Source organism: Myxocyprinus asiaticus, chromosome 45, assembly GCF_019703515.2.
Source record: "Myxocyprinus asiaticus isolate MX2 ecotype Aquarium Trade chromosome 45, UBuf_Myxa_2, whole genome shotgun sequence".
Lineage (NCBI taxonomy): Eukaryota > Metazoa > Chordata > Actinopteri > Cypriniformes > Catostomidae > Myxocyprinus > Myxocyprinus asiaticus.
The window spans coordinates 9342482-9356978 of record NC_059388.1 but is presented as its reverse complement, the minus strand read 5'-3'; positions in this window follow the sequence as shown (position 1 = coordinate 9356978).

The window sequence follows — 14497 nt, the reverse complement described above, 5'->3', positions numbered from 1 at the left end:
TGTAATTTAGACCTCGGTTTAAGAAACCATTCATTTGAAACCTAATTTTAGAAGATCTCACAAATTTCCACCTTCAATGTTCCATTGTATAGGGGAACAGAGTGGTTGATATCAATTTACAAAACCAAATGAGCATATTACTTAAGACTGATAAGAGTGTTCAGAAAGACATGAAAACATTGTAGCCCTCTGATATTAAAGCAGGGGGTCAAATATAAGTTGTCCAGGAGTTTCATTCTACTTAAAAGTAATAGAAAATATAGGGATTTTTCAGTCTAATGTCTGCGAAAAAGTAGTTCCACTTCAGAAAGTCTTTAAGGACAATGTGAAGGGGCAAAACAATTGACATGTATCTTGGTAATAAAATCATGCTTGGACATGTAACATAGTAATACCATGGTATTCTTTAAAGTATCATCTAATAGATGTGACACATACTATAAACATTAGGTAAAAAAAAAAAAAAAAAAAAAAAAACTGGTAATGCACCAAAATGAAAATTCTTGTCCGAAACTGAAAATTCTGGACACATTTTGCCAAAAACTGAAACCGAACCCCGCCACCCCCCAGATCATTTTAAATTAGACTTTAAGATAATACAATTTTAAATGTTATTATTAGGGTTGCACCTAAATCACTTTTTTCTGTAATTGTCACAGAATAGAGGTAAGCAGCTGCTTAAATGGACTCTGCATGGTGATTGACAGGACCAACTTGACAAGCTGCTCCCGCAGCTTAGTTTAGAACTCCATTTCACTTAGGCCTTGAAGTGGAAATGGTAAACAGATTTTTAAGGGTAAACAAATTTTGCTTTCTGTCCGATGGGGCTCAAGCATGAGGGGCTTGAGCGTGCAGCTCGGCTCCAGCTCTAGGTCCTCCCCCTCCCCCAAACATTTTTTTTAAAATCTCACTTGAGGACAGCAAGTCTGTGTATGACCAATCAACCAGTGTGCATGTATGGTTGGTTTATTGACAAGTGCGTACAAAAAATAGTAGCTGGTTATGGCGAAAAAATGGGGGATTATTATTTTTTATGATTGACCCCCCAAAAGCACATATAAGTAGAGCAAAAGATAAATATATTGCATTTGTGAATTGGCAGCGAGGAGGGAAGCACTGTGACTGGGTGGAGACTGTTCTGCTGGAGCTAAGAGTGAAAGCATTGCTGCAGCAGTTGATTAGTTGAGTGCATAGTGTAAATTTAAGGTGTTCCTATGGGAGCAGAATAAAAGCACTGTAGTTGTAGTAAAGTAAAAGAGGGCTTCCTGCGGGAGGCAGAGTTAAAATACTGCTGCGTCAGCCGAGTATTTGAGACAGTTTAGTAAGATATTATAATGCGGGAGCAGAGTAAAAGGGGAGTAGAATGGGCCTCCTACATGAGGCAGAGTTAACGCACTGCTGCAGCAATGGAGTAGCTGAGACAGAATAGTAAAGGTACTCCTGCGGGAGCAGAGTTAAAGCACTGCTGCGACAGTGGAGTGTTTAGGACCCAATTTTTTCAAACAGGAGAGCTCATACAGCATTTTGAGTGGGAGAGCCCACGATAACAATAAAACATGGTGGCTCATGCAGTGCTTCAAAAAGGGAGAGCCCTCACTGTGTCCAAATTCCCCTCACAATGGGTTTATTATGAAGTCTTAGAAATACACCTATAGAGAAAGCAGTAAAGAAACCTACATAAAATCCTGTGAAAAGGTTAAAATAAAAAAATTAAAAAATAACATTTATGCAATGGAGTAATAATAACAGCTGCAACTTTTCAAAAAAATTTTTGTAAATGAAACGCGAGCTTGAGGCCGAGCTGCTCTGGGGTAGATGATAACGTAACTTAAGAGAACAGTTACGATGGCCTGATTAGACATCACTTACAAACAGCAATTTGTCTCTCAGCTCTAATAATTCAAATGATAATCAACTGGAGGAACATGTCCTCCTCTGGCTGTACAGTACAAGATAAACTAATATTATTTAGCTATATACAAGTACAGGAAGAATTGTCTGTGCGAGCAGAAATGAGATGGATTCACCAGCATGTGGTAGGAGGATCTGTCCAGAGCTGCGATGGGAGAGGTAAGTCAGTATCGTTAAAGGATATAAAATAGTTCAGGGGAAGAGTGTCCAATGTATGATTAAGGTGGTTTTCACACTGGGCACGTTTGCTGTGGTCTGAATACGAGCACGATTGTTCCTGGCGCCCCCCGCAGTGTTGGTCTGGTTTCAGACACATGTATGATTCTGTCGAACCCGGTGCTTTTACGTCATCAACTTATGTCTCCACAAATGTGCACATGATGGAAAGCACGCAGATTGCTATATTTGTGTGTTTGTTATCAATGTTGTGTCATTATGCACACCAGAGTGAATGACACTTGTGCCTCTATGCTTCACATGCTGTAATTTAGCAGTTGTACATGTCCAGAGGAAGGAGACTATATCTGATGATCACAAACAATCTTTTTTTAGGACACAGCTGGTTGCACGCTCACTCATTCACATATATAAAAGGCACCTCACCTTTTCTGTGTCCCGCAATGTTTCCCTGCCACTCATGATGCACGTGTTTTTTTTTTGTTTTTTTTTTTTTTGTGCAACTGATGATGTCATCATGCTTAAATTGGCAAAAACGCAAGCGCAAGTCATTTTACTTCCTGAACAAGTGCAGACCCAGTACAGGTTGCTTTCTAACAAATGCGAACGGCGTCACAGTCCCAGTGCAACCAAACTCAGACCACCTCCTATAGGTAGTCTCGGGTTCGGTAACATGGTGCACTTCCTGGTCCGCATGACAGCTTTCACATTACCAACTTTTCATGCGAACTGTGCTCTGTTTCGGACTAAACTGCCAGTGTGAAAGCCCCCTAAATGAGCAGAGAACCAGATTCAGACATGGGAACATAAGGTTTTAGAATTATTATAAATCTAAATTAGAAATCCATAATTATTGATATCCTTGAATTATAATAAAGTTTGAGTTGACTCAAGGCACTGTCGTAGATACCGTTACAGAGGCAGCCTCACGCTCAAGTCTGTTCTGGGAAAAGTTATGAGGAAAAGGGTTGAACAGAGAAAAGTTAACTCTAACACAGGAGGAAAGCCCAGAGCAGCTGGCACATGTGGAGGCAGCCTCATGCTACAGGCTGGTCTTGGATAAGAAGATAGAAATGTAAAAATCAGCAGTCGCTTCAACTGAAAGAATTAGAATTGTGAGCTGCTATGGCAGCTACTGTTCAACAGCAAAGCTACTTGAGATGAGGAACAACAAGTTGAACAGCTTCTGAGAATACAAGTGTTGAGTAGGCAGCCATGGAAGCATGTGTTGATTGAGTAGGTGTGGACAAATGCTGGAAAAATCGTCACAGGAGAGAGGAAAGTTGTTGCCTATATGCACAGGACTAACTTCACAAGCTTCTGCCGAACCTTCATTTAGAACTCCATAAAAAAATGTGTAGCATATTAAGAACATCTTTATTGATTACAACTCTGGATAATGCAGCAGCAAAATTAACAGTAATTCCATTGAAACTCTTTAGTGAACATAAAGCCTGTTCTATTGGCACTTGGAATGTGGAGTGGATTCTTTAGGGGACCTCTTTTGTGTTCAGTTTTGTTAAGCACATTACTAGGGGTGTGCAGCAAAGCCATTATTAGTATTTGTATCTGTATCTGTTCATATTACAAAATTATCTGTATCTGTATTCGGATAGAACCGGTGTGGGCGGGGCTTAAACCGGAATTGCGTTAAAACTAAATGTAACCCATTTTTAAGTGTTACTCTTACATTTATATTTTCTATTAATAAAATATGCAGTGTATTTGTCTTTTCATAATAATAGCCTAATAATAATAATAATAATACTAATACGACTACTACTAATTATTATTATTAGTGTTATTATATAATTATTATCTACAAATATTATTTTATTCTTATTTTTCTTACAAGATGAAGCTGAATTTGTAGGCTACATTAAATGTGGAATATGTTGTGGTTTCTCCTGTTATTTCAGATATTAATATCTGCATGACATTTTTTTTTTCATTTGTCAGTGTATGTATGACAACATTATTCTGGAGGAGTTGAACAAAATGTGAAATGTCAAGCACACATTTTACAGGGTATAATAAGTACAATTCAAATGTTAAAAGAAATTAAAATAAAATCAGTATAGCCTACAAACAGGTGAAAGTCCTATTAGGAATTTTTATGATAGGACACCATTATTTAGTTAAATAATAATAATAATAATAATAATAATAATAATAATAATAATAATTGTCTTAACCAGATAATTAATTTAATCACTGATGTGGATATAAATGTGGTCAACTTTAAGAGATGGAAAGACGAGCTCCGACGTTAAATCACTTCAGGTCAGGAATTTAACATCACATTCAGGTTTAGGCTAAAAATAAATACATGAGAATCATGTGTGAATCGTGTGATACATCAGCACAGACATTTCAAGAAGTGCAAAGTGTATATGATGTTGTATGTTAGTTAATGTTACACTTAACAAGCTCCAGATGCGTACAATTAACAGAGACCGCAAACGGAGACGAGACCGCGCCCATCATTCATAAGGTTTACACTTTAAAAATATTGGCTGCACAGATTCATTAATATGTTGTAACTTTGGATATGCTTATTTAAAATGTCGCTTTATCCTTGTGCTTTTTTGATAATCAGCCATACAAATATTTTTACATTATTCAGATGAATCCGTTATTCATTTTGAAGTCATTGTTCGTGCCTTTCCGAATAAGGTATTTGGCTTTGGGCATATCCCTACACATTACATTACTCAGTTAATTGAAATATTATTGTAATTTTTCATATATGATTATTATTTTTAATAATAATCATCATAATCATACTATAGTTATATTATTAAATAATACAGTGTCAGTCACAATATCTTTAAAACCCTCTGGCTTTTATTCTGGCGGAACACTCCAGAAAGAACTTTGATTTTCCGTGTTTGTAGGCTAGTCCACAATGGTTATATTATGCTTCTAATCAGGTGAAATACTCCTCCTGTGCCAATCTCACTCTATGTTTTAGGCAAACCGAACTATCAAGCATCAACACTTACAGAGCACTTTTTAAGGTACACTATGGTCCTATTAAAATGCCCAACATGGTCGTCTGATGTTGTCACAGTCTGGCCTGACTGTGCCTCCCCTGACTCTCTGTGTGTCATGTCTGTGTGCCATGTCTGTGTGTGTCTGTGTTTTCCCTCTTGTTTCTCACAGGTGCTGCCCAGCAGCAATCAGCATTGCTATAGCAAGTTTATGTTGATAATTTTTCTCCATAGTGAGAGTTTTTGTTTGTATTCTGTCTTTCTGTTAAATAAAACTTATTGTTCCTCCATTTCTGCGTTTGGGTCCTTCATCTTATCGATGATTGTTACATAACAAACGAGCCACAGACGGACCCAGCAAAGATTATTTTTTTGTATTTTTTTTTTTTTTTGCAATAAATCTAACAACTGTTAAGAGGCTGTTCGGGCTATGGCAGGAGAACAAGTCTGTGTAGGGGTAGGCCTTAGAGTTTTTGGCTTTATCCTTGGGTCTGTGATACAAGAAGGCCTGCCTTACTGAGCTTTTTAGGGCAGGTCTGAATGAACCCTTTAAATCTTGTATCCCAGATTGGGGTGAAGGTGAAAGTCTTCTTGAGATGATCAGGCTAGCCATTACATTTACATTAATGCATTTGCCAGACGCTTTTATCAAAAGCGACTTGCAGTGCCCTTATTACAGGGACAATCCCCCTGGAGCAACCTGGAGTTAAGTGCCAGATAATTTATACATTCAAGTTGTATAACAGTGCTTAGAGTTAAAGTTCATATCACAGTGACAAGTAAGAATACTGCAATTATAAATAACTATAAAGAGATTGAATTCCATTTGGAAAATCACATTATCTGGACAAACAATAAAACTTTGAGTCCAGTGTATTGCATTAAACTAAAGTCAACTAAGTAATTGGATTTTAAACAAAGGTTGTATTGAAGATAAGTGTTGTTATAGCACATAAGGTATAATTATGGCAAACACTCCAGTGGAAATACTAAAATCTAGAAATCCACTGTGTAAATAATTGATTGATAAAATCTCAAAGAAATGAGAAAGCGAAATAAATAAATAATAAAGGGACTTGTATGAACATTGTGTATTAAAAAAGTGAAGGTGAAAGAAATTAGAAAAATTGTTTCAAGATTTTGGCGTTGCAGAATATTGTAGAAGGAAATAAATTAAAATAGTAAGATATATGTTTATTCTCTAAATTTAATTATTAATCAAAATGAATGGTGATCAAATAATTTTTCATTCTTTATATGCCACGTAAAAATAACAGTGAAAGAAATAAAGACTCAGCTAATCTAAGAAAAAGCAGCTGTTATTGTGATTCGGCACTATTTGGATGCAGAGTGATCCTAAAAGTAAATTGACAGCATATAGGAAATTTGTACATGTATGTGGCATAATAATTATTAAAGTGCATGTTATAGAAGAAGATTAGGGAAATTGGTTTATAACTAAATGAAAATAATTTAATTTATTTTGGAAGATTGTTACAAAAATTAATACATTGATAATTTTTTCCTATAGATAGGGTTTGTTGTATTATAAGAAAAATCATGGCAGCCACTCCTGTGGACAAATTAAGGATTAAAATATTTATTGTGTACAGAACTTATAAATAAGCTCTCAAGCAAACGGCAAAAGAGAACAAAAATATGATGACAAAATGGCCAAAGGAAGGGACATTTGATGTAGCATTGTGCAAGGAAATGGAAATGTTGATAAAAAAAATTATAAAACTAAAGATAAGAGTAAAAAAAATGGAAAAAGAGAGAAACAAAAAGGAAAAAAAAGAAAAGTGCTAGCACTGAAAGGAGAAAATGATCTGAAAAAAATAATAAGACAGGCAAGAAAAATACTGAAGGATGCAGAAAAAGAGATAAATAAAAAAGGAGAGGTCCTTTTCAAATCACCTCCATATGTGCCCTCAGAAGGTCAATTCCCAATACTCAAGGAAACTGTAGAAGTTTTAAGAGAAATGCAGATGGAGAATCATGTGGAGTTAGAAAAGAAAGACAAACAAGGCTGGGGGTGAGACCGAAGAATAGATAGGATAGAAAAAATTGGAGAAACAGAAAAATTAATACGAGACACAGATAAATTGGTGAGAAATAGAAGTGGAGAGTAGGGAGAGAGAAAGTGAAAAAGAGTCATCATTTGATGGAGGAAGGTGGGCACAGGGAAAGATAAATTAAAAAGATGAAGAAGGGTGAAACTGACTAATAAGAAAATTATATTTTGTAACTTGAGTATGAAAAGTAAACCTTAAATGCGAAAACTTCACATTCATGTGTCTGTTTTACGTTCTGTCTGGTCCAGTTTATGAGAGAATAACATTTTTAACAATATTAATTAAACACTATAAAGTCTTAGTATCTAAATGCAAGAACCCATGATTATTTGTTTTGTTTTTGATTTTCTATGTGTTTAAATATGTCTGGAGAACAAATTTACATGTGAGTTGCAACTTTATCGGTGTAAACTTGATCAACCAACAAAAATAAGATAGGTAAAGTTTATTCTTTTTGTTAGGGACTGTCTGATGGAGAGATTGAGTGAGACACTGCTCTATAAGCACAAATGATAGCCTGCAGATGTTGAATGTGAGAGCTCGTCTCTTTTGGTGTCTCCACTCAGACAGGGGCACCCCGAATTTAGAAAAGATAGGTAGCAGACTGTTTTAGTTAAGATTAGATATTTTTTCTTTTATTTTCTTGTTTTATATACACAGTGTAGGCATTGGTTGATCATGGGTACACTGAGAGCTGCCTTTGAGACTAGAATTAAAGGAAAGACAATTAAGAATGATTTGGATCATTTCATGTTCTCTGCTTTTTCAATTTGCTGAAGTTGTGCTCTTAATGCCTGTTTTCTGATCTTTATGTGTGGCAACCTTGCCAATATTGTGATGCTTTTTCTTGGGTTTGTTCTGTGACCAATCATGCCAGAAAAAATGAAAAATAAAGTCCCAACCTCCAATAAGGAGGCAGAACTAACAGTTTTTCTCAGATGCTGTGATATTTAACAAAATAGAAGTTTTCTTCTTTTGGAATTACAAAAAATGGAAAATGTAATTCGCACTAGAAGTTCTAATTTGAAGATTTAAGAAACATCTTGGACCTATTTGATTGTAAAAATTATTGAAAATGCTAAAGAATAAATTGGTCATTGGTAGCAGGCCATGGAGAAACATTAAGATTAAATTGAACATCATAACTTCATATTCATGCATCTATTCTGTGTGTGTCTTTGATACTAACTATGCTTTACCCTTTCTTTTGTCATCATTGTGTGTATGTTGTTTCACTAACTCATTCTGGAACCAGTCTCTCACCATTGCAGATGGCTAAGCCAGATGATTTATTGAAACTGCTAATAAAAAGGGGGAAGTCCGGAGGAAAAAAAAGACTGAAATTGATGTGGGCTTTTATACGATTGGTCCTCCTGCTCTCATGACTGCTGGTAATCATAACTGATTTGACATTTCAAATGTGGATTAAAATGTATCTGGATAACTTGATTTCAGTCTTATATGACTAACCAGATTGCCATAAATGGGTTCAATACCCATGTCTAAATTGTTCTGAGGGTTTAAATTTAAATCTAGCATTTAACCGCTGATTTATTAATGTGAAGGTTAAATATTACAAACTTAATGGCAAAGTTAGAGTTACCTATTGGATTAGTTACTCCCCAAAATTTTCCAGAGAGTACCCTCACTTTAAAGAAAAAGGTTAGTGGGTGCTACAAAGAGTTGACTGAGTGTCTTTTTCTAGTAAACTATTTCTATTTTGAGATTAATCCATGAAATTATCACTTTAGAGGCATATAGTTTCTGCACTGTGAATTTTAGTTTTGCTATTTAACTGAATCATTTGTCAAGAAATGCTGAGAAGTATAAAATAACAATAACTGAAAAATCTTATCGTTAAATGATGCTGAAACAGTAGAATATAAAAATTAGAGACATGAAAAATTAAAAGGACATAGTGTATGATATTGATCAAATATTTAAAAACACAAGAGATTTGTCTGAATTTCCATTGTGTCTCTTTACTACTTTATTTTGTTTAAAACATTTTAATTACTTTTTCTGTTTGTTTAAAAAGGTGATTTGTGTTGCTTTATTAGATAGAATGAAAGTTCCTTGTCCTGAGAAAGAGTAAGAGAAGGGAGAAATTAATTATAAGAGAGTTAATTGACTTAAAAAAAAAAAAGAAAGGAGGGGATTATCAGATTGTTGCATCAACTACATTTCTCAGTGTTCTTATTACAGATTTTGTCCACATGTGAAGCCTGTGCTCAAAAGACTTCTAATCTTTATCCCAACCCGAGGATGATGATTCCCCCCACACGGAAGTGGACGCCTCGGCCACTGTCTCTGTGCCTCAGATAAGGAGGAGGAGAAGGAAGAAGCCCAGCCCATCAGCCGAGCCTCCCTCTGCCGACCGCCAGGAGGTGGAGGAGCCTGCTGCTGACTGCCAGGAGGCAGAGGAACCTGCTGCTGACTGTCAGGAGGCAGAGGAACCTGCTGCTGACTGTCAGGAGGCAGCAGCCATTCCTACAGCAGTGTTTCTGACCATACAGAAGAGGAGGAGGAGAAGGGCCCCTGCTCCACAGTCACTGCCAGCGCTCACTGCCACGGAGGCTGTTCCCCTGCCACTTCCAGTGCTCACTGCCACGGAGGCTGTTCCCCTGCCACTGACAATGTCAAAGGCCACGGAGGCTGTTCCTCTGTCCCTGTCCGCGTTCATGGCCGTGGAGGCCGTTCCCCTGCCACTGTCAGCATCCATGGCCTCGGAGACCGTTCCCCAGTCGCTGACAGGGCTGCCGACCATGGCAGTCATCCAGTTTCCTGAGGCTTTCAATGAGCCTGTCCTGATTTCTGAGGCTGTCGATGAGCCTGTCGTGTTCCCTGAGGCTGTTGACGAGTCCAGTCCCCTGAGGCTGTCAACAAGCCTGTCCAGTTCCCCGTGGCTGTCGACAGTTCTATCTAGTCCCCTGTGCTTCCTAGCGGCCGCTGCTCTGTCAGACCCCCTCCCAGCAGTCGCCCTGCCGGACCCCACACCAACAGCTGCCTTCCTTCTTGACCCCTGTCTAGCAGTGGCCACTAAGCCTGACTCCTACTCAGCGCCCACCACCACGGCTGACCCTATATCCAGTCTGACCTCTGCCCAGCAGTTGCCCATGTCCAGTCAGACCCCTGTCCAGCAGCCGACGCCCAGTCTGCAGACCCCTACCCAGCAGCGTTTGTGTTGTGTGTTTTCCCTCTCATTTCTCACAGGTGCTGCTCAGCAGCAATCAGCGTTGCTGAGGGGGAGTCATCATCCTTGGGTTGGGATGAAGATTGGAAGTCTTCCTAGGCACAGGCTGTGATGAACTCATCCCATTTCCCTGGTCCCTCCCACCGGTGCCACCTTGGACTTCCCTGCAGTTTCTTCCCTGGTTTCCCTCCCTTCCCTCCTTTTTTTGTAATATCTGTTCTGTGATAGTGCCTGTTCTGTTTGTCTTGTCTGGTGTTTTATGTCTCCCTTGTGGGACGCCAGGAGAAATCCTTTTTCGGGGGGGGGATGGGGTAGTGGCAGGGTTCAGCCACTTCTGTTGGTTGTGTTTTTATTCTTTTTATGTCTGAACCTTGACACTCATGTTTTGTAACTTGTCTAGTCTCGGTCTGTGTTGAGTGCATGGCTCAGTGTCATTCGCCTGGCCACATGCTCTGTCTGTATTTGTTTTTTGTTTTTTTTTGTCTCTGTTTGGGCTTCGGGTTTGGTTTCACTGCCATGCGCTCTTCTGTCTGTTGTTTTTCATGTTAAGAGCATGGTGTCTGGATCCTGACTCTCTTGTCTAGATAGGTCTCGGTTCTGGTGTCGGGATCCGGACACTCATGCTCCATGTCTTGTCTAGTCTGTTTTTGTGTTGAGCACATGGCTTAGGGTTTTTCTTCTGGCCATGTGCTCTATCTGCCTTTGTTTTTTTTTTGTCTCTGTGTGTGCGCACGACTTTGGGTTTGGTTCCTTTGCTGTGCACTTTTCTGTCTGTTTGGTGTTTCATGTTCAGAGCGTGGTATCTGGTTCCTGACCCTCCAGTCTAGTTTAGTTTTGGTTCTGGTGTCGGGATCCAGACACATGCTCCATGTCTTGTCTTTCTCCCCACCCTCCCTCACTGGTTGGTCCCTTTTGTGTTGGTGTGCCTGTTGTGGACACCAAGAGGCATCCGTTAGGTGAGGGGTGCTGTCACAGTCTGGCCTGACTGTGCCTCCCCTGACTGTCTCTGTGTCATGTCTGTGTGTGTTATGTCTGTGTGTGTCTGTGTTTTCCCTCTCATTTCTCATAAGTGCTGCCAAGCAGCAATCAGCGTTGCTATAACAGCAAGACCTCTGCATTTGGGTACTTCATCTCATCGGTGATTGTGACAGTTGTAGCCTATTTGCCTCAAGGTTTGACGTGTTGTGCATTCTGAGATGCTATTCTGCTCACTACAATTGTACAGAGGGGTTACCAGAGTTACCGTAGCCTTTCTGTCAGCTCGAATCTGTCTGGCCATTCTCCGTTGACCTCTCTCAACAACAAGGCGTTGCTGTCCACAGAACTGATGCTCACTGGATGTTTTTTGTTTTTGGCACCATTCTGAGTAAACTCTAGTGATTGTTGTGCGTGAAGATTCCAGGAGATCAGCAGTTACAGAATTACTTTAAACCAGCCCGTCTGGCACCAACAATCATGCCACGTTCGAAATCCCTTTGATCACATTTTTCCCCATTCTGATGGTTGATGTGAACATGAACTAAAGCCCCTGACCCATATTTAAATGATTTTATCCACTGCACTGCTGCCACACAATTGGCTGATTAGATTATTGTAGGTGTACAGGTGTTCCTAATAAAGTGTTCAATGAATGTACATCTTTACAGGATTATAAACATGTGTTTAAATGCAACTGCACCCGCAAGATGGAAAGATTTAATAACAGAGCAGCTCTCATTCACTGAAGCGTGCTGTGCGTTTAGACGAAATATTTACTTATTAAACACATCCTTTGCGAATCACAAAACTGATGTATGGCTTCAAGATATTTTGAATATAATGCATGAGTCATATGGATTACTGTAATGCTGCTTTTATGCATTCTTAATGTATTATTGGAGCTTAAGAGTAACGACAATGACACAATACTGGAGCACTGGAAAACATTATTCATAAATGTGCTAATGAACAAGAGAACGATCATTTCATTTCTTTCAGAAAGACTCGAGATTATTGGAATTATTTCAAAGGAAAAGATATTTATATTATTTGGTGTAAGCCCTGTCCTATGGTTCAGCACTCATTTGCTGCTTGAACTGTCAGATCCTGCCGAAGGCAAAGACGGCAGGGGAGTGGAGCTTACCTCTGCCCAGGACGGGACCTAAACTTGTGGAGATGGGGTGGAATGGGGGGTAAAAACAAGTAAGTATGCGAAGAATGAGAGTCAGAAGAAAGCTGGCCAGCTTTTAAAGCAGAGCTGTATTGTGATTGGATGAGATGCCTGATAGATGAATCCCGAGGTCTTCCTGCTAGACCTACACTTACGCTTACATTTCTATCAGAAAGACTCAAGATTATTGGAATTAATACAAACAAAAAGATGATGCTGCTTGATCCATCAGATCCTGCCAGAGATGATTGGACTCAAGATGGCGCCGAGTATGGCTGCTGCGTTGCGAGCTCCGAAACAACATAGCAATGGTTTGTTTGTTTTGTTTACAATTTATGTTTTTTGTCTTGGATGTTGTCTGCCTTATTGTCTACGACAGACAAACACTTTTGGACATTGGTTCAGCGATCTTACACAGTAAACCGGACTTCACATTCCTCAATGCCGACCCGCTGTTTACAAACACGCAAGCGGAGCCCTTTGTCTGGGCAGCACGGCCACGGAAATGCAGGAGGAAAAGGGGAAACAGAGCCGGCGTTCTCATCAGAGTAAGACGTCGCGCAAATCGACCCCCGCTACCCACTATTCTACTGGCAAATGTTCAGTCTCTGGATAACAAGCTCTGCGAGCTGAAAGCGCGGATCTCTTTCCAACGAGAGACGAGGGACTGCTGCATTATCTGCCTTACGGAAACTTGGATGTCTGCGGAGATTCCAGACTCAGCCATTGAACCCACGGGGTTCTCCATGCTCCGAGCGGACAGAGCGAAAGACCTCTCAGGTAAAACTAGAGGAGGTGGTGTATGTTTTATGATCAACAAATCCTGGTGTGATCAGAGGAACGTACATTCCATCAATTCTTTCTGTTCTCCTGATCTGGAATTTCTTATGCTTCTGTGTCGACCATTCTGGCTACCGAGGGAATTCACAGCGGTCATTATCACTGCTGTGTACATCCCCCCACAAGCCGACACAGACCGGGCACTCAAGGAACTGTATGGGAGTATAAGTGAGCAGGAAACCGTGCACCCTGAGGCCGCGTTCATTGTGACCGGGGACTTTAATAAAGCCAGTTTAAAATCAGTCGCACCAAAATATCACCAGCACATTAGTTTCAACACACGAGGGGACCGGGTTTTGGACCATTGCTACTCTCCGTTCCGGGATGGCTACAAATCCCTCCCCCGCCCACCATTTGGCAAATCGGACCACTCTTCCATTCTGCTTCTGCCCGCTTACAGGCAGAAATTGAAACAGGAAGCACCCACCCTCAGAACGATCCAGTGCTGGTCGGACCAATCAGACTCTACGCTACAAGACTGTTTTGATCGCACGGACTGGGAGATGTTCCGGTCCACCTCTGATGACGACATCGAGCTTTACGCTGATAGCGTAATGTGTTTCATCAGAACGTGTGTAGAGGAAGTGATTCCGACCAGAACTGTGCGAATCTATCCGAATCAGAAGCCGTGGATCAATAGCGATGTTCGCGCGGCACTTAATGTGCGGACCTCCGCTTTTAATTCCGGGAACGCGGAGGAGCATAAACAAGCCAGTTATGCCCTCCGAAAAACTATCAAAACAGCAAAACGCCAGTACAGGAGCAAGATTGAAGGACAGTTTAACACCACCAACTCTAGAAGCATGTGGCAGGGAATTAACATCATCACGGACTTTAAAGGGAATAAAAACTCCGCCATGAACACCGCTGCCTCTCTCCCGGATGAGCTAAATACTTTTTATGCTCGTTTTGAGGGAAATAACACCGCCCTCGCGGAGAGAGCTCTCACGGCCGAAGCTACAGAGGTTAGTTCACTCTCCGTCTCTGTAGCGGATGTAACCCGATCCTTCCGACGGGTGAATATCCGCAAAGCCGCGGGTCCAGACGGCATTCCGGGCCGCGTCATCAGAGCGTGCGCGAACCAGCTGGCTGGTGTTTTTACGGACATTTTCAACCTTTCCCTCTCTTTGTCTGTAGTCCCCACATGCTTTAAAACATC